The sequence below is a fragment of the Eupeodes corollae genome, chromosome 2, assembly GCF_945859685.1.
Source record: "Eupeodes corollae chromosome 2, idEupCoro1.1, whole genome shotgun sequence".
NCBI classification, from domain to species: domain Eukaryota; kingdom Metazoa; phylum Arthropoda; class Insecta; order Diptera; family Syrphidae; genus Eupeodes; species Eupeodes corollae.
Window position 1 is genome coordinate 9,428,878 of NC_079148.1, and position 22,366 is coordinate 9,451,243.

General features: G+C 35.2%; 2 protein-coding genes across 3 annotated transcripts in view; both read left to right on the forward strand.

The window, feature by feature from the left end:
* Positions 1–22,366, forward strand: part of LOC129945514 (ubiquitin-like protein 3) — a 190,742-nt gene that overhangs the window by 104,732 nt on the left and 63,644 nt on the right. The gene's annotated exons all lie outside the window — the stretch shown is intronic.
* LOC129945513 (cathepsin B) overlaps positions 8,450–22,366 on the forward strand; it is a 112,970-nt gene continuing 99,053 nt past the window's right edge. The window contains exon 1 of the mRNA XM_056055300.1: positions 8,450–8,453. The gene's annotated coding sequence lies outside the window, so the exon portion shown is untranslated. The remainder of the gene's footprint in view (positions 8,454–22,366) is intronic.

Below are 22,366 nucleotides of genomic sequence, written 5' to 3' on the forward strand. Positions count from 1 at the left end.
TCAAACTGTTGCTGCAGCCAGTTTCTTCAAGTAACCTAGATGGCTTTCGGTCGCCCGATTCCATTTGAGACAAAAGCTTCTTTAGTTTTGCCTGTTCGCTTGGCATAAATTCTTTAATTAAGCGTTGCTTAAGAGCTTCATACTTACTAGAAGTGGGAGGATTGCCCAAAAATGTGCGAATTTTCTCCACCAAAGTTTGATTTAGTTGCGAGATTATCGTGTTGTCTGATATAATCCGATTGATCACAAACTGCGACTCAAGTAAAAAGAACCAAAGCTCTGAGTCGAGATGAAGAATTCTTGTGTCTTTATGCCATACGAGTTGACGACGTAAGAATCACCTCCAACCGCATTTTCGCCTTCGTCAGACGTCCTTTTATTTCTCTCACGCTGGCTTCCAAGTGTTGCTTTTTCATCAGACATCGTCGAAATGGAATGCAAATGAATTCAATTGTAAGCAAATGAATTTAAATAAATGTAGATGAATAAAAATGAATGCAGATGAATTTAAATGAATGCAGATGACTTTAAATGAATGCAGATAAATTAAAACAAATGCAGACGAATTCAGATAAATCTATAAATGAATGAAGATAAATTCAAATGAATTCGGATGGATTTAAATGAATCTTTTGCATAGAATGCAAATGAACGCAATGAACGTACGTATTCAAATTCATGACAGTTTTAAGAACCAGTGAAGATTTGTTGTCAATCAACAGACTTTGCAGCTCAGGATCCGCCTTCTGGTCATCTCATCAGCCAACTAATCGAAATCGATACCAGGTTTTGTGGTTACTTCAGAAATCTTGGATAAAAGGTCGGGAATGATGTTCTCTTTTCCCACAACATAGCGGATGTCAGTTGAAAACTTCCTAATAAACTCTAGTTGGCTTCCTTGTCTAGGTGATGCCTTGTCGGTCTTCTGCTGAAATGCAAATCGCGGTTTTGTATTGCTCGAAAGCATTTTCGGTATCGGGAGTCCAATTAAAAAGCCTCTTATCATTTTTTACGTTACCCTCAATCAAACTAAGATTTTGTATATTGACGGCATTTGGTATAAAGCGTCGATAAAAATGTATGATTGCCAAAAATCGACTTAGGTCCTTGGCTAATGTTGGCCTTTCGTAATTAGCTATGGCTTTCACTTTGATTGGTAACGGCTTAATACCCTCTGGAACAACCAGGTGTCCCAAGAACTGTACCTCGGTTTTTCCAAAAACATGTCGCTAAAGTCAGTACGGAGGTGTTGTACATGCTGTTGCATATTCTCAGATGCCACAAGGATGTCGTCGATTAAAGCTACTTCGAGATCCAGTGATCGGCGTATTTCATCGATGAGGCGCTTTGTCATGAACATAAATTCATAAGGGCCAAACGGGGTGACTATCGCCGTCTTGTGAATGTCGCTCCTCTGATCTACTGGCACCTGATTGTGAGCTCTTTTAAGGTGGATAGTACTAAAAATCTTGCGGCCGTGAACGATATGTTCAAAATCGTGTACGTTGAGCATTGGGTAATGTCTGCAACTGTTATTGCATTCACCGCAAGTTCACCAAGCCCCTGAAGGTTTAGGTACCATATGAAGCGGTGTTGCCCCGTTGTTTTCAGAGGTCTTCAAATACCTAGCTCCATTAGTTCCCGGAACTCGGCTTTGGCGGGAGCTAACTTGTCCGGAGGTAGTCGACGGGGCTTTGCAGTGACTGGTTGGCCTTTGGTTTCAATACATAGTGTAACCTAGGTGAATAGATGTTGGCGCTTCGTATATTGGTCTTCAAAAAGTGTTATGAATTCTTTCAAAAGAAAAGCAAAATTATTAGAATTGTCTATCAAGGTAACCTGTGATGTATTAGAAACCTCGACCCCTCTAAATTTGGAAACATTTGTCATGTTGTCGATAAGTTGTCGGCTGATCTCCAAGCCCTCTAACTGAGATTCACTACTGGGAGCTCGAACTGTTGCTGCAGCCACGTTCGGCGAAACATGCCTTGTCTCGAGAATTCCATCAGCGATTTTAGCGAGCTTTTCGAGCGGCTCTTCGCTCCATGGTGAAAGAATTTGCTGCAAGGTAACTGGCAAGCATCCCAGCCAGAGAGTAGACAGAATCTTGTCTTCGACGGAATCGTTTCCAAGGTTACGCATTTCTTTAAGTATCCTGGATGGCTTTCGGTCGCCCGATTCCATTTGAAGCCTGTTTGCTTGGCATCAATTCTTTAATTAAGCGTTGCTTAAGAGCTTCATATTTACTAGAAGAAGGGAGGATTGCTCAAAAATGTGCGAATTTTCTCCACCAAAGTTTGATTTAATTGCGAGATTATTGTGTTGTCTGATGTTATCCGATTGACCACAAACTGCGACTCAAGTAAAAAGAACCAAAGCTCTGAGTCGAGATGAAGAATTCTTGTGTCTTTATGCGATACGAGTTGACAACGTGAAAATCACCTCCAACCACATTGTCGCCTTCGTCGGGCGTGATTGCTCTCATGCTGACTTCCATGTGAGGCTTTTTCATCAGGCATCGTCGAATTGGAATGCAAATGAATTTAAGTAAATGTAGATGAATAAAAATGAATTCAGATGAATTCAAATAAACGCAGATGAATTCAATTGTAATGCAAATGAATTTAAATATTCGTAGATGAATAAAAATGAATGCAGATGAATTCAAATAAGTGCAGATGAATTCAATTGAATGCAGATGACTTTAAATGAATGCAAATGAATTATAATAAATGCAGATGAATTTAAATAAATGCAGATGAATTCATCTGAATCGATAAATGATTGCAGACAAATTCAAATGAATTCAGTTGGATTTAAATGAATGCAGATGAAAAAAAGTGAATACAAATTAATGTAGATAAATTTAATTGGAATGTAGATAAATTCAAATAAATGCAGATGAATTCAATTGGAATGCAAATGAATTTAATTAAATGTAGATGAATTCAAATAGGTGCAGATTAATTAAAATGAATGCTGATGAATTAAAATAAATTCAGATAATTTCATATGAATTCAGATGAATTAAAATAAATGCACATGAATTCAATTGTAAGCAAATGAATTTAAATAAATGTGGATGAATAAAAATGAATGCAGATGAATTAAAACAAATGCAGATGAATTCATATGAATTCAGATGAATCGATAGATGATTGACGACAAATTTAAATGAATTCAGATGGATTTAAATGAATGCAGTTGAATATAAGTGAATATAAATTAATGTAGATGAATTCAATTTTAATGTAGACAAATTCAAATAAATGTAGATGAATTGGAATGCAAATGAAATTAATTAAATGTAGATGAATTCAAATAGGTGCAGATTAATTCAAATGAATTCAGATGACTTTAAATGAACGCAGATGGCTTTAAATGAATGCAGATGAATTAAAATAAATTGCAGATGAATTCATATAAATTCAGATCAATTAAAATAAATGCAAATGAATTCGGATGAATCTATAAACGATTGCAGAAAAATTCAAATACATATACTTTTGAAGACTTAAGGCTGTTAGAGTATCTCAAATATGTAATATATTTTTCATGTCTTATGCTAATTAAAAAAATAAATTGACGCATTTCATTTGGGAAGTTGGTGTCAATTTTGCCATTCATTCAATCATTTTTGTGTTTCATTCGTTATTGATTACAGTTCAAATATAGACGAAATATGGTTTAGGAGGCAATTTTAAATATCGTGTCAAGATAAATAAAATATTTCTTTTTACTTTATTACATTTTAATAGCCATCGTCGTATATGGCACGTGTTCGCTTTAATACAAAATAGAATGAATTTCCGTAGTAAATTTCTTAAAGTCGTTCATCTAATAAAAAATTCAAATAGTCACGTCTTTTAATATATTGATGAATAACATTTTTGATGTTTTATTTTATTGATAATTTATTGAATTCATATAGTTTTTGTTCATATAGTATATTTGCCTTAATAAAGAATTATTTAAATCATACTCTTTGATGTCTTATTTCAAATGTATTATGACCTTTAAGTTTATATTGCTCCAAACTCCTTTTTTTGATACATTGTTGCATAAGATGGCGATTAAGTTATGACACTAGACATTCTATAATAAATACAAATGGCGTCAAATGTCATTTATAATTTGACATTTGTGATAATGCAAAATTCACTTCATAAGGAAATATATCACCGTACTCCTAAGGTACTTTCTACAAAATCGATAGAACTCCGTTCTGACAGTTAAGTGCTGTTTACACTTTTAGTTAAACAAAAGAGTCATGAATGAGTCTTTGACAACTCGCATCGTGCGCAGATGGCCTTAACTTCACATATTTGCAAAACTTTGTATTCTACAAAACAGTTAAGTGCTGTTTACACTTTAAGTTACGCAAAAGAGTCATGAATGAGTCTTTGACAACTCGCATTGTGCGCAGATGGCCTTAACTTCACATATTTGCAAAACTTTGTATTCCTAAAGGTTTATCGGACGATAAAAATGTTTAAAGCTAAAGATTTTATTTTTATGTGATGTTTTTTTATGAATTTTAAATTCAAGATAAAGTATATATTCTTGAAAGATAGCGCATTATATTTTGTGTACGTGATTGCATTGTTATAACAATGTAGGTACTTACCAACATACCACATAATGTTGTTTTTGTTTGTTATCTTATTTTTACCCTGCATGAAAAATTTTATTTTAAAATAAACAAATTGCAAGCAATTTGAATAATGCTTTCGAGCTTATCTCAAGACTTATCGGGTAGTAACTTTATTTTTTGTTTCCATAAAAATACCTACGTATAATCTTACTCGTAAACATGTATGAAAAATCATATAACAAATAATTAAGCTTTGAACATTTAATTTTTATCACCCGATAAGCCTAAACAACGCAGTTTTTGAAAATCTTTGTGCATTTAATGTTTTTAGTTAACAAGGAAATAATTTTGTATTTTAACTTGTTGCATGTTAATTATATTTAGCATTGAAATCGGCTCTTTTTTCGCACAAGTTTTTCATTGCGGAAGCATTCTTTTAAGGTCATAAGTCGATTTATGTATGATTATGGGATATAAAAACAACACAAGTGAACGCATCCAGAACTACATTTCAAAAACATTATTTTAAAAAAGCTTTACTTCTCTCATTACACTTGCTTAAATCATTTTAATTTCTAAAAGATGAATGGCCACATAAAATATAGAAAATTTCATCCAAACCAGACTGACTTTAAACAATTTGGCGTATTCATTCATTGAACTGTCAGTTTGAATTATTGCAAATGGCGTCAAAAGTTATAGCCCTATGACATTTTGTATTTTTGACAAAAGATTGATGGTAAGTTAAGTTGCATTTACATACTATTGCTTGTTATTTGTTTTGCCATTTTCAATTCGAACATGTCGACAAATAATAAATCTTGACAACCAAGAAAGAAAAAGAAATATTTTACTTGAATGAGGACATAAATCGCCTCCAATGACATTTGTTTTCTCCTACTTTGCTTCGTTAACTGGATTTAAAATATACAAATATTTATCATATTCAAAAATACGTTATGATTTATAATTTAAAATATAATTAAATCAAAGTTATGTAATAATTATTAAACTATTTATATTAAAGAACATTAATTAATATTGGGTTTTTTCTTTCATTTCAGGTAATTTAAAATGACGAACTAGAAACATAAAATTTAAATGAACACTGCTAAAAATAAACAAAATGCAAAATGGCAACTGTAAGTACGTCATCTTTAAAAATATTATTTAGGAATAATACTTCTACTTCTCATATGATTTGACAGGGTCAAATTTAAACACATGAATAAAAAGAAAAATTAACACTAAGAGACGTCAAAAAACAAACAAAGTCAAAAATCTTTGTGATAACTTTCTCTTAGTCAGAACTGTCAATTCTTATGAATTTTATTTTGCATATTAATTATAAGAGAAAAATAACAATCTTGGGAAGAAAACGTATTGAAATAGAACGTATCTTACTTCTTTTCATTCTGACACTGCAATATTTTTTAAAAGTGTCAAAAAACGTTCGAACACTTGTTACATTTTGGTTGTGTTCAGCAATCAGCAAAACTGTCAATTCCTACGAATTTTATTTTGCATATAAGTTATAAGAGAAAAATAACAGTCTTGGGAAGTAAACGTATTGAAATAGAACGTACTATACTTTTTCCATTCTGACACTTCAATATTTTTTAGAAGTGTCAAAAAAGGACGTTCAAACACTTTTTCCATTTTGGTCGTGTTCAGCAAAACATCAAAACTGTCAATTCCTACGAATTTTATTTTGCATATTAGTTATAAGAGAAAAATAACAGTCTTGGGAAAAAAACCTATTGAAATACAACGTACTATACTTTTTCCATTCTGACACTTCAATATTTTTTTGAAGTGTCAAAGAGGGACGTTCGAACACTTGTTACATTTTGGTTGTGTTCACCAAACATCTTTGAATCGAAACTCGTTAAATTGTATTGGCCTGGTTATTTGTACCATTATGAAGTTAAAATGGGTTTGACAGTGATTATCCTAAACAATGCTCAGTAATTATTGTAAATCTAGAAAAGTCATTTATAATTTTCAATATTTGAGGACAAAAATAAATGTCTGTTTTTTTATACAACTATCATTTAAATCTTCTAACTTTCATCGTACGAATCTCAAACTTGACGAAGAATTCCAAACTGTTCTATTTATATATCTTTTGTTGCATTTTGGTTTTTCTAATCAAGAAAATTGCTTAAAGTACGAAAACCATTATTATTAAACCCACCACGCTACACTTTATATCTAAAACAACATCATCAGTGTTGCACTACCAAACTTACGGGAAAATACAAAAAAAAAAAAAACGAGGAAAAACCATTCATTAAAACATAATAATTCAAGACCAACAAAACGAGAACCTGTGCATTAAAAATGTAAGAAGAAACGACAACAACAAAAAAACACAATAAACTAAATGCACTGCTTCCACACATGCCAAAAGACATTCAGAGTTTTTTGTTTTTCTCTTTTTTACTTCTGCGTAGGAACTTTTACTCATTCTAAGGCACCGTCTACACATTATATAATAATCAATAGACGTGCAGTAAAATCACCATATCTGCATTTTTCATCGTATTTCATGATAAAACTTGACATTTGATAAATTATTTAAAAATTTGTCTTAAGAAGCCATATTTGTTTCAAGAATGAAAGGCTTCTGCCAAATTTTCTGTCAATCAGAAATATTTCTGAGTGATTTATGTCAAAAAATGTAATCGTTGTTTTCTGCCAACTGTTAAACTTTCGATTGATGGTACAAAAGTGTTTGGAGTTCATGTAAACTGTTCTTTTCGTTTAAGAATGACAGTTTCTCCTAATATAGGGTTGTCCAATTGAAGGTTCAATCAATCAATGTTTATTTCATTGTAAAGGGGAGCAACAGAGTCAGGAAACTTTTTTGTAAAACTTTTTAAGTTCTCACCTGTCATATGTCAACAGTGACAGCTTTCCGAATAGTAGTATTCAAAATGAAGCCTTTTTTATTTAAAAACCCTATACAAACAGGAAATTACAAAATCGTAACTAAAAGCCCAATTATAATAGACTTAACGATTTTAAGCCAGCTTAAGGAAACGAAACAGTACGCAGCCTTATATGTCACTAACCATAATAGATGTTCTGCTCAGTTTCGTTAAATTTCGCTAACTTTCGTGCAATTACAAAAGAGCCATTTAAATGTTTAAAGTTACGTGAATTCATTATGGTTACTTTTTATTTTGACGATAACTTCTGATAACTTTTCGTTCGGTTTTGACATTAGCTTTCTTTCGGTTAAAGGCCCAACTATAATAAGCATAAGCTAGCATATGCGCGCATAAGTAAACATGCGAATACAAAGAATCTCAATACGAGTGAACATGAATGGAGTCTAGCTCCGTTTCGTTCAATTCTTCTCAGTTTTGCTAACTCAAACACACTTAAGCAAGAGCGATCCCAATAGCTCGCCGCATATGTAAAATCTGACATGTAGGAACGAGAGCAAAATTGCGTTATGGCTTTACAGTAATTTCGCAAACTTAATTGAATTTTTGTTGGGTTTTTGACATAAGCTTATGTTTGCATATGCCTATTATAGTTGGGCCTTAAGTCTATTATAGTTAAGGCATAAGAATTCGAAAGTTTTGTGCTTTTCATTTAAATTTAATCTTTCGTTAAGTTGTACATATCAATTGTGACAGATGATCACTTCTCTTTATAAAATTTGTGACAGATGAATGTATTTTATTTAAAAAATATGAAATTGCAATGTTTTCTTAAAAGCCTATACATTTCAGATATGAGGTTTTGATAGTTCTCAAAAATTCGTATTACTTAATTTTCAACGTAAGCGTAATATTCCTTTTTTTTCAACCATTCCGTGTGTTTAGTAAGTAGACATAACAATTTGAGAAAACTTTTCAACAGTTATCAAAAAAACGAGAAAAACAACGAAAAGGAATAAATGCGAAAGCAATAAGGAATTTTCGCACAGAAATAAAGTTTAAAAGCAAAAAAAATGCTTTTATCCTTTTTATGCGTTTTTTTCTCGTTTTCTTTTCATTCCTTCGTTCAGTGTGAATAGAAATGAAACGGTGACAAACATTATATCGTGTGTATTTGTGTTTTTATTTATGGGATTTTCCTCCAGAATTGTTTGTTGTTTTTTATTTTTGTATGTGGCTGATACGATGCTGTGAATTTTGAGGGTTCTTTTGATGATATATTGGCACACAAATTGTGACGTAAAGGTATAATGCTTTTATTGAAAACTTTTGCTGATGTTGATTATAGGATCTATTGAATATATGGATGAATACATACAAAAAAACACTACAATCGATAATGCAACATAAAAGAAAAAAGGTATTTTGTCAAACTATTCACTAATGTTATGTCAAATCAAGAGATAATTTTTTGTTGAGGAGATTCGCTCCAATATTAATTCATTTCGTCAAAGAAAATAGAGTTACAATCTTCTAAACATTCCGTTTCATTTCAAAGAAATTTATTTTCAAGGTAAAACTGTAATTAAACTGACTACCATAATCAGGCTTATTTCGTAAATTGTTGAATGTCAAAAAAAAACATCAGTGTGAACTTGGTGTAACATTAGCCGTTCAACACTTACTACACGTCAATTTATTGAATTTGTCTTTCGAAACGCGTTCACATTGTTAGCTTATGTATTCAAATGATCGATTATCTTTTTTAAAAACTATTGGAAAACGTCAACATTTTATCGTTGAAAGATTCTGTTAAAATTATTTTAGTTCTTGTAATCTTAAATTGTTTATTTAGGGTACAAATAGCAATCCACATTTAAATATTACTACTTGCCTGGCTCCAAAAAAAAAAATTAAAACAAGATTGTAGACGAAAACTTGACTGAACGGATTTCTGTCCAGACAAAACTTAATTGTTATTATTACTTTTATTATTATTATTTTCTGCTTTTTGTTGTTATATAAATGTAAAACAAATTCCAAAAACATTCATTTCAGAAACAAAATTATTCATATTGTAAAAAATGTTGATATGTCAAATGTCAGCTGTTGTTTTGGAGCTTTTTTAAATTGTAAAAGCAAAAGAAGTGCTATCAAAGTAAAAACGCCACTGACGTTTAAACAAAGCGTCTATCGGAATAAAAGAATTTTCACATGAGAGCGACCATCGAATAAATGAATATTCGTCCATTATGACAGTTCTTTCGCATGGCTTGTTTTTATTCATCCTTCATCATCATCATCAGATCCTCTAACCCCGTACGGGGCATAGGGCGTCAACAAAACGTCTCCATCCTTCTCGATCTGCAGCTACAGATACCTTAACTGTGGCCACGTCTTTCTCTGGGAGTTAGCTTCCGATAACGCCGTGACCCCTGAGAATTCCATTCAAAGGACTGTTTCGCAATATCATCGTTTGGTTTCCTCAGTGTGTGACCAATCCATTGCCATTTTCGCTTTCTGATGTTGATGTCCAAGCCCCTCTGACCTGTCCTACGCCACAATTCCTGGTTAGATATTGTTTGTGGCCAGCGAATTTTAAAGATGTGACGCAGACAGGCAGCGGTTCACAAAAGCCTCCGATTTTCTAGAGATGCTTATAATAGCTCGGATTTCACATTGGTTTCAAAGAATCTCAGTTTAGTGCGTAAGGAGACTTGACTGGATTTAAAAATTTGGGACAGAGCACCAAAAGCAACACGAGCTTTATTTATTATGATTTTTACGTCCAGATCCGTACCACTATTTGTTGATACAATACTTCTGAGAAAATTAAATTGTTCGACCTCTTCAACAGGCGTGTCATGCAGAATAATACGATGTTGTGTTGGGGGGCCTGTTAGCATTATTTTATGTCTTTTTGGTATTTATTTTAAGACCGCACGATTCTCCTTTCGCCCGTAAAGTTTGACACATCTCGTTCAGACCACTAATGTTATTTGCCATGAGACATATATCGTCGGCATAGTCTAAATGGCTAAGCCTTTCAAACGTTCTCCATTGAATACCTTGCCTCTCAGTTTTACCGACACTGGCCGTCAGAACATCATCTATCTCCAGCAGAAAAAGAATTGGGGATAAAACATCCCCTTGTCTCACACCCTGACGCATTTCAAAAGAGTCGGATGGCTGCCCATTATGCAACACGAAACACCTTACATTGTTGTAGGACTCCTTTATAATGGCAACAATTTTTGGCGGAATTCCTTTCCCAAGAAGTAATCTCTATATACATTCTCGGTTAACTCGGTCAAAGGCCTTCTCAAAATCTACAAACATTAGGTTTAGCGGTGTTTGAAATTCTGCAGACTGCTCAAGAACAATGCGTAAGGTGTTGATATGGTCAACGCACGACCGACCGCTGCGGAAGCCAGCCTAATTCCTCTTGAGTATAGTCTCAATTCTAGCCCTTATCCGTTCGAGGATTAAAATTGCCATTAGCTTTGGGAAAACGGACAAAACGGTAATACACCCCAATTGTTGCAGTTCTTGAGATCACCTTTTTTTGGCACCTTAACAATCACTCCATCCTTCCATTCCCTAGGATAGGTTCCGTTTTCCCAAACAGTTTGTATAAGCGGATGCAAGATACTTGCTGCTGTGGCGGGATCAGTTTTCAGGAATTCCGCTGGTACTCCGTCAAGCCCGGCTGCTTTGTTGTTTTTGAGGAGATTAATCGCTGTTTCAATTTCCGCTCCTGAAGGGGTTCGATGTCAATACCCCTGCAGGATCTGCCCATCTTGTTAAGTTGGGTCACTTCCTCACTCTGTTCAACGGGTCCTCATTTAACAGGGCACAAAAGTGACCCTTCCCCCTGCGAAGTTGATCTTCAATTGATACCAATAGTGTCCCATCCACATCCATTACAGGATGATTGTTGTTGCTTTTTTCCCCGACAACTTCTTTGGTTATTTGGTACAATTCTCGGATATCTCCTCTTCTTGGAGCTTTTTCAGCATTATCAGCGAGTTCATCTATCCTTACCCTCCTGTCACGTCTCACACAACGATAGACCAACTTGTGTGCAATCCGATATTCGATTGGCAATTTAGCCTTTTGTCGAGCGTCTGTCTCGGCTTCAACGATTTAAGAATCTCGATTTTTTTCCCAGATGTCTTGGGATATCCTCTCGTACGCCTAGGTACAGTCTCGAATCCAGCCTCCATAAAAACACTTTTAATTTCACCCCATATTTCGTCAAAATCTGAGTCAACACTCACATTTAATGACGAAGCTCTGTAGTTAAGGGTGTTGATATACTCGTATGTAGCTACGGCTTATGTTGGGATCACTTAAAGCATTCGTATTGACTTTTGGATTTCTTGCTGCATTCTGCGATTGTCTTAATACAGCCGCGGTTTTTAATTTGAGACTCATGACAACCAAATGGTGGTCACTTCCCACCTCGGCATTTCTTATATTTCGGACATCACACAAAGACTTCCTTCATCGCTGCTGAATCATGATGTGACCAATATGATTTTAGGTATGACCATCTGGGTGCACCAATGTGACTTTGTTGCACGTCTTATGTTTAAATACAGTCCCACCAATTACGTTTGCGTTAGAAAAGTCGACAAGCATGTCACCATTTTCATTACGTGACCCCAAGCCATTCATCCTTACATTACAACAAATTCTACAATGACATTTTTAGGTCAAAACACGTGTGAACATTTTATTCGTTGAAGTCTGGATCGTATGTGGAACATGAATTGGGTTTGACAGTTCCAATCAGGTTGCAATTTGGAACGAACTATTATATTATATTATATTTATTCCTTTTTTATTTACATTTATTCATTCATGCGTTGGTCGTTGATCGCTCTCATGTGAATAGTACTTAAGGCCGAATTATTCCCAAACCAAACACAAATGTAACCGCTGCATTAACTAAATAACTGCACAAGTCAATTATACTACGTTCATTTCAAAAATATCGTCCATCTTTTTTTGCTCAAATGTCAGTTTCCTTGAAGTGTGGCTCTGTCCATAAACACTAACCTTTCGAATTTAGAAGTGAACAAAGATATACGAAAAGGATTGAAGTCCATAAAATTTGCGTCTCTTTATATTCGATTATTTTCAAAAGGCCACTTAATTGTCTTTCTTCTTTTTTATTTTCAAACTATAGAAAATTCTAATAAATATTTTGTTTAACTTAAGCTTTTTTGTTTTATAGACTCTATTATTTTCCATTGAGCATTTGACATTTCATTTGAAATTAAACGCCATTTTGGTTATACACCGCCTACAAAGTGTCATATACGACATTTCACAACGCTTAATCTTAACAATGACAACAAAAAAGTGAACGCATACACGTTTTTGAAACCATACCAAATGCTGTCAAGCTCATTTGTTCACATCGAACCTATAATTTTCTTAAATAAACATTATCATGATTATCGTCCTTCGTCCTTATTTATTTTTATATTTTTTCTCATTCGAATAATTGTATACCCATATCGTATTCAACCTTCAATCACTCTTTAACAAAAAAAGAAACAAAAACAAAGAAAAAAACATCACTTTCTCCATCGTCGTCCGTCTGGGACGTGTTTTTTGAAATAGAACATTTATAAAAGCCAAGGTAAAATTATGTATACGGATAAACACAAGATGTCTGACATATGTGACCATTTTAAATGTCACTCCTTTTTCGAACAAAACAAAGAGAAATGAAAATACAAAAAGAACAAAAAAAAAAAAAAAATAATATAGAACACAATTATCGTCTATATTCATTCCCATATTAGACCTAGTATAGTTCCCTCTTTAAATGAGACTCCCATATAGCTATGAGAGTCATTAAATGTTCCTAGTACGTTACGTATAGGCAGGCATATAGAGAAGCCCCCTCGAGAGCTTCGTCATCGTCTTCTTATACCATATCAGATATAGGTACGACGCTAGTCTACTTAAGCCGTAAACGGGCACGCAATATGTGCGTAAATCTCCCCCATCATTTCATCTGGTTTATAAACCCCGGACTCTACTCGTATACTTGTCATATAATAAAGGGTGTTTCTTTGAAACGTTTAGAATTTTGAAATGAAGTAAAGCAACAATTATTTTTGTATACATTTTCATGAAACTACCTTAACTCTAAAGATATCTTCTGACACTAGAAACAGCTAAACAACACTATGACAGCAACTGCTGTCATAAACGTAATCTTATCTGAATGTCAAATTTGACTTTTCCAACATTTCTGACCACTTATTGGCAATAACGCGAGTGTTGTCATAAAATCGGTGTATGTTCACATTGAAATGCCAAACCAAATCAAAAATAAATCACTTGACACATGACATATGACACTTCACCATTGACACTTGACAGTTAAAAAATGGCCGTCAGTTAAAATAGTATTGCCAGCTTGAAGTTCTATACTCCCGAAAAAAAACCACCCGTTATAAACCAACATCTCTATAAGCCTGACATAGATATGGTACGTCGGTCGGTTGGCGGTAGAGGATGGAATAGCAACCTTCATCTGGTTTAATTCTCCAATTTTTTCCGCAATCATGCGTAAGAAAAGAACAATTTTTCTTTCGATATATTTTCTTTTTTCTTTACTTCTTTCGATTTCTTATTCTCTTTAAATAGTAAAATGACATTACATCCAAAAGTGAGTGTTTTGTGGGGGGTTGGGATGGTTGGATGAAGCTGATGGGAGAAGGCCACTTTCTTTTTATATAAGTACATACGCGCAAGCATCAATCCCAGGAAGGAGTGCGGACCCCTTTTATGCATTGCACGGATGGAGATAACATTTATCGACAGTGTACGCGCACCACTGATCATCATCATCATCTCTCGAGAAAGAAAGCAAATTGTTGTGCCATGCCTCCTGCTTCTGATATACTGATGATTATGATGATGATGAGGATACTGGGTTTTATTTGTGCGTTTTCACTTAAATGTTTCGTTCGCACCAGAAAAGTCTCAGATGTCATTTTGAAATTAAATTAATTTTAATTTTTCAATAATACGTTCATGAGTACTCGTATAATAAAGAGTGCATAAAGAGGTCGCAAGTACTTGAAGTTTTTAGTATCAGTGTTGACATTTCGAAAATTGACATTCCAGATTCGCATAGTACGGGTAAGCAACGAATCTCTATACTTCACATTACGTCGGAAGTTAGGCTTAGGTAAATTGACGGCTGTTCCTAGGAGTGAATTTAAACTGTTTAAGGGAAAGATTGCAACAATTTCACCAGAACGGTAAAAATGAGTAAAGCATCTTGCACATGAGCTACGAACTGTGAACTGTGGATGTTAGCATGTTTTGACATTTCTTTCAGATGAGCTTTATTTCTATTTGCAGACAGCGACGAATTGTCAATTTATAGTTACCGTTTTCTCCATATTCGCCTCGGCCTCCATAAAAAAAAAAAAAAACAAAACTAGAGTGGTATAATTTTGAGGTTAAGTTGCGCGTGAACAATTTATTCGTTGGATTGTGGATGGTATGTGGAACGCGAATACAGTTTGACAGTTCGTAGCAAGCACATTGCAAATTGTGTGGATGGTATGTGGAACGCGAATACAGTTTGAAAGTTCGAAGCAAGCACATTGCAAATTGTGTAGATGGTATGTGGAACCCGAATAGAGTTTGACAGTTCGTAGCAACCACACTGCAATTCGTTTCTTCCAAATTGTTTTTACAAAATTTTCTTGTTTTAGAGAAAAAAATTGCAGTTTTTTTATTCTTACATTAGTGTCAATTGGTTTCTTATAATTTAAATGTGAATTTGTTTGGAATTGACTTTTTGAAATGTGTAAAATCACGTTCGCTCTCATGTGCAAGGCCCTTAAGGCAAAGAACTTTACGAAGATGTTCGAGTGGCGCAATTGTTTCAGTGATGTCATTGCCATTAATTAATTTTAAAAGTTCTTCGTTCAAAACTGTCTTTTAGCCATACGTCAAATCCGTAACAATTACCTGTCCCAAATGTCAAAATTTTGAAAAAGAATTATAATGACTTTTCATAGATTTGTATATTTTGTTTGAAAAGTTATTCTGTCTTTACGGAACAACTCCTTCCTCATTTGTATAGATATAAGGACTGATTATGCTGAAAGCGTGTAGACCACCCTAAACATTCAATTTATGAGCTATTTTAACTTCGCGAACAGATTTTTCGTTTTCAAAAAAAAATATCCACAATTTGGAAGTGTTGTTTTTCCTAAAAATGATTCATGATGAAATGTCAAACTTTATGGAACACAAATGTCAACACTGTTTGACATTCTCAACTGTCAAACCATAGACAAAACTTATCGAAAGTTTTCATGCTGCTACAAAAAACAAAATTTAGTTTGAATGACATTTTGTTGCCATACGTAATACTCGTTGCTTCCCTCACCTTGAGGTTCTTTTTAGAAAACGAATTTCAAATTTTGTAAAATTTGGATCTTATGTTTAATTTAAATTTGTTGGCACATAAGGTGCCTAACGTTATACAGTGGCTTAAGTTTAAAAAAATTATAGAAATTTAAATTACATGTCAAAACATTTTTTTTAAAAGTCAGCTGATTCCTTTCCTTTTCTTGTAGGTTTTGGAGAAATGGTGTTTAGCCTCGGTAGAAGGCTGGCCCAATGGTGGTTTAGAGACTGCTTCCTCGTTTTCCATGATTAAGCTGTCATCAAGAGTTTCCAAAACACACTGAGGTATCTTGGCTCTGGATGTCGTTGTTCAGTGGCCATCCTTTTCATTAGATGATTCGGGTGGGCGATGATGTTCCGTTCAAGTCTCTTCGCTGACAGAACTAGGTATTTGTCAAGCGGGATTATTTTGGCTTCAGAGTATAGATAATTGTTCCTGTAGTGTTTCTGTCGCTGTCGAGGACAGGCCGGTGCAAATTCTGAGAGTTTTCCTTTCGTATACTAAAAGCTTCTTCATGGCTGTCTTCCAGATTGAAAACCAGACGGGAAAGGAGTAGCTGATGACTGGTTTTAACAAGTTCCGATTTGGAAGTGTTGATCCGGATCCCCCATTTCTTGTAGAAATTAAAGATTGTGCTGATGTGGGCCTCTACTTATCGGTGGTCGATAAGTGGTGATATTGATGACGAAAAAGTGAGTGAGTCATTAGCATATATGCTTTCTCAACATCCAGAAAGCAACCGACGGAGACACGATAACTGTTAAGGAAGGTAGTGATGTCATGTTGGAACTTCATCAGCAGATGCAACGTTGAATGCTTTTCTCGAACTGCATGTCAGAGATGATGGAGTTTTCACCGCAGAATTTCTTTAGTCTCCGGAGGATTACTTCTTCCAGTAATTTGCTGATATTATTGAGGAGTGATATTGGCCTGTAGTTTGATACTAGGTTGGAGGAACCTTTTTTGGGATTGCCACAATCTTCGCTGTTTTCCACGTCCGAGGGAACAGTTGTTGAGGATGATTGTGAGAAAAATCATTACTGCTTGTGAAAACCTTTTTACGATGTAATTGGAGACACCATCTGGTCCAGCTGATTTTTTTGGTTTAGAATTGCCGATGATCTCTGCTACCTCCTCTAGATGTGAACTATCAGTGAGATCAACTGCTGGATTAGTGTCAACGAAACTGATTATATCCGGGTTTGGCTGTAGGGTATGTTGATTTGATGCCTCTACTTCTTGTAGGAAAGTTGGTTCAGACGGTGGATACGGCTTAAAATTTCCTTCGAAGTAGTTGGCGAACGCTTCCACTTTGTCCTGAGTTGAGGTTGCTTCAACGGTGTTGCTGATGATGGAAACAGGTATTTGTGGCTATATCCCAATAATCCTATTGATGTTTTTGAAGGCATCAGGTCCTGGCTTAATTGCTTGCAATCTTCATCCAAACTTGTTAACTTGCTGTAGCTCATACCAAAATGTCTAGTAGTTGATGTTTGTTGTATTTAGCTCTTTTTGATGAATCCGGACCTTTTGGACCTCTTTTGTTTCTCAAGGGCTTCAGATATAGCATGTTGAAGGTTGTCAATGGCTGCATCGATTTATTTCCGTATTCAGCAGATTCCTGTTAGTGGAAGAGTAATGCTGTCTTCGATGTCCCTGTGAAGTTTTGCAATATCCAGCCGTCTGAAGTTGATGAAGTTTTCGAGGACTTCTGTCGTTAGGAGTATGGGAAAGTGAAGGTTCATTGCCCGAGACGCTGTGTACTTTTGTACAGATATATTTCCGGGTTTCTGGAAGAATATGTACCAGGTTGGAAAACGTTTAGGATCATGTTCGCCAGAATGAAAAACTCCATCCAACTGATTGTTACTTAATTACTTTCCTTTTTTTCTTTTACTACACAACTTGTCCTTTAAATCACAATTAGACAAGAACATTTAAATGAACAACGATAAAACAAAATCTCAAAACCCATCAAACAATTTTCAAAAGAAGACACCCCAAGTGTATCTTTATGAATATAAGTGCCATGACTGCTACCACACTACCTTCGGTATTAATGCGTCCCATATGGGATCGCTTTTGACGCAGGAAATTCGAGGGAGTCATTGCCTTTTATAGACACAGTTGTTCTAATAATATTTATTATTTTCCTACAAAGAATTAATGCAATAGATGCGCGGCTTTCTCTTAAGGTTGAAGAACATTTACCAAATTCAAATGAAAACAAAATTGTACACAAAAGATGAAGAGGAAAAAGAAAACACTTTAAATCAATTAAGGAGGGTCTTACTGTCTACTGTCTGAGATTTACCTACACTACATTACCGCCGCCACCGTTAAATTAAACAGTAGAACATTTTGACAACAGTTCTTGTAAAATTACATTTTGGGTTTCATCTCTTCTATCTGTCAGAGATCATGTACTTTGTAGCGAGGAAAGAAAATTCTCATTTCCTGCATCCGCTGTCACCTTCAGAGAGGAAAGAAAAAATCTCAAATGTTATTTAAAAAATCTTTTGCTTAAAATAATTTAAAAACAAGCTACTGTAAGTTTCGTCGTTTTCGTTCGTCGTCGTTGAGCCAGAAGAGACAAGTGTCTAAAAATTCTAAATTTATAATTGATGGTTTTTAATGGCGGCAATACCAACAGCGCGACATACTATGCGGGGTGCGAAGCTAATGAATGAATCACTGCAGGGGTTGTTAAAGACTGCTGAGACATAGCCTAGTCGCCCGCGCCCGGTCTCGATCCCGCCTCCATCCAGAATTATAACGCCAGCGACTGTCAATGACGACGCGACAAACACAAACAAGAAGAAGAACAACAACGAAAAAAACAACGATGGTGATGACGAACCATTAATGAGTTTGACTGGCAAATTTAATTTTAATGAATCGGGTCACTAATAAGACAAGTAGGTAATTGTTTTTTTTTTTCTGTCTTGTGTTTCTTTTAATTTGTATTCTTTGTGTGATTTGGAGTTTCATCGCAATTAATTAGAAATTATACACATTTTAAATATTGCGAAGAAAGACGAAATAACAAATAAACAAATAAAACATGGTTGTTACACTTTAGTCTGTCAAGTTTAACGATTATTTTATGCTATGTCGGTAAAGTAGAAGCAATGTAATGTGGCGCCATTTGCGGTGACATTTCATTGATTGTGACAGCTGCAATATACATATAATATTAATGTGAATAGAACATCTTTATTTTATTACCGAAATAAAGCTTATAAATAAAAAAAATCACATTGAAATGTTGAAATATTTATTACACAATAAGACTTTACAAGTAGTACAAAATTTATGTGACAGAAGTTTAGTCTCAAAATATTATATTATCAAGTGTCAGTTTGAAAAAGTAATAGCAACAAATAAAAGAGAAAAAAAATCAAATTAAACTTTTAACGTGAACGATTGCGACAATAAAATGTTATGAGAGATGATTTGGACATTTTATTATGCTAACTCATTAAAACTAGATATCATTTACAATAAATTAAGTTTAAGCTTTGTTGAGTGTAACATAGTTGTTGAATTTCAGCAATTTGCTATTCTATAGAATTACGTGTAGACATATACTTTAGCTGTCTTTCGTAATTCTGATTGTTGACCGAAGAAACTTTAGAATATATTTTAAAATTTAATTCTTAAAATTAATGATTTTTATAGCCCAATGTGACAGTTTTTTTGACAATACATTCGTTGGCGATACTGCGTTAACGCAATGAAAGCTGCAACTGGAACTTAAGCTACGGTCCTTTTCTAACTGAAACAAACACGTTTGCACTTTCAACTCTTCTGCAAACTTCTATTGAAATAACCATTTTTCAATTTGAAAAACAACAATATTGAGACATTAAAAACGCTGCAAGCAATAAACTGTCAAATAAGTTCACGTTTTAAGCTTAGTCTGCATGTTCATTTTGTTGTATTCGTAGCTCTGCATTAATATATACTCAGTATGTGAAATAATGGAAGAAGCAGAGGTTAAAATTAAAGGTGTCTTTCCCTTAACGGTCTTGTTCGACCATAAATATAAGTTAAAGACAATAAGGTAGGGCAAGGGCATTTAATAAGGTAGCATATAATATCACGCACAAAAATTATATCATGAATAGTTCTTCGAGATTTGAGCATCTGCAGCCTGGCTAGGGAATTTGGACAGAAATTCCAATGCATTTTATAAAAAACATTCCTTGTAAAACGATTTTGGATCTTTCTTTCTATCGGGCAATAGTTGTTAGTGAGGGTTCCAGATGACATCAGCATATTCCAAAATAGATCTTATACTTACTTACTTAAGGTGGCGCTATAGTCCTGTGTGAACTAGGGCATCACCCAAGAAACTTCTCCATCTAGCTCGGTCCCTAGCTAGATGTCTCCAGTTTCGGGCTCCAAGTTGGGTGAGGTCACTTTCCACGGACGAGTTTGGCAGGGATGCTAAAACTAGACATGGCTCTATACAGCTCGTCCCTGTAGATGCTTTCATATGCGGCCTTGAAATCGATGAAAAGATGGTTGATGTCGATTTGGTGTTCTTAGGTTTTTTCCAGGATCTGCCGTATTGTGAATATTTGATCAACTATGGACTTTCCTGGTCTAAAACCACACTGATAAGGACCTATCAGGTTGTTGACGATGGGCTTTAGACGTTCACATATTACGGCAGAGAAGATTTTATAGGTAGAGTTCCGCATTCAAGCCATACGCTCCAGCGGCTTTATTAGACTTCAGCTAAGATATGGCAATCTTTACTTCGTCTAAGTCGAGAGGACGGGATTTTTGGATTTCGTGGTCTATGTTGAATGGATCATCATCCTGCCTGAGAGCGGAATTCGGTTCGTCGTCGCCGTTATACAGTCTGCAGAAGTGGTCCTTCCACTTTGATGTTTCCACATTCGTCTTTGCAGCTTTAGGTTCTAGGTTTATGTACCTGTGAATTTCGTTTTACCTTTTCATAAAACTTTCGACCTTCAATCCTGCTTTTAAACCTTTCAACATCTTCGACCGCACGACCTCTTCTCATGCCCTCTCTTTTTCCTTCTGAGAAGTCGGCGTTCCTCTCGCCTCTTCTGCTCATAGGGCTCATGAGCAGCTCTCGTCCTTTTATGCAGCGCCTCTTTGCGTGCCTGATGTTAAGCTGAATTTGCCTGCCGACATTCTTCATCAAACCAAGGGTTCCTTGTTGGTGGCTGTTTGAAACCCAGCACATCAGAGGCGGCTTCTCTGATTGGAAATATTGCCACTGGTTTTCGATACATTGTGTTGGCGGCAGAGAACTTCGAGAGAGGTTACTTGTAACTCGGTCGGAAAAGGATTTGGCGACCTCTGGCGATTGTAGCCGTTCGACGTTGTATCTTCTCCCAGCACCTCCCTGTTTTGTCTTGGGTGTGGAAATCCGAAGTGCTACCTTGGCTACAACGAGGTAGTGGTCCGAGTCGATCTTAGCTCCTCGGGAAGTTCTGGAAGCGTGTCTGGCGTCGATAGCAATATGCTCAATCTGGTTGACGGTAGATTGATCTGGAGAAGTTCAAGTTCCTTTGTGGATGTTGAGGTGTGGAAAACGCGTACTGGCTATCATGACATTTCGCCCCGCAGCAAAATCTATGAGGCTGAATCCGTTGTCGGAAGTGTTGTCCTGCAGGCTGTTCTTCCCAGTTATTCCACCAAAGATAACCCTTCCTATCTTGGCCTTAAAATCTCCCGGGACAATTTTAATATCGTAGCTAGGACACCGCTCATATGTTTTGTCTAAGAGCTCGAAGAACATATCTTTGGTGTTGTCATCTTTCTCTCCTGTAGGGGCGTGTCCGCATATCAGGCCAATGTTGCCGAATTTAGCCTTGATGCGTATGGTCATGAGGCGCTCATTGATGCACCTATAGCTCAAGACTTCTTGCCTAAGTCAAGCTCCAATGACGAAATAGATCTTACTAAAGTAGTGTAGAGCGCAACAAAGGTGTAGGGGTCGGAAAATCACTTGAATTTCTTTTTATAAATCCTAACATTGTAACTTTCAAAAATAGCTTGAGGTCATCAGCATATATTAAACATTGGCTAAAATTAATATGGTTCACAATATTATATATTATAAACAGCAAAGGACCAAGATGACTACCTTGAGGGACACCTAAAGTACATCTAATAGGCCTTGAAGTACATTCCTGTATTTTTACTTTTATCACTCTACCAATTTGGAATGAGCCGATCCACTGAAGTAGACTTGTGTGTGTGCCGAATACTTCAAGCTTAAGAAGCAATATATTGTGACATACAGAATTTGAAGGCTTTGCTGAAGTCAGTATAAATAGCATCATCCAGGAATAAATCCATGTTGGGCACTACTAACATGTTGCTTCTCTATAGAAAATCAAGTTTTATTTTAAGTAAACTTTCTAAAAGTTTAGG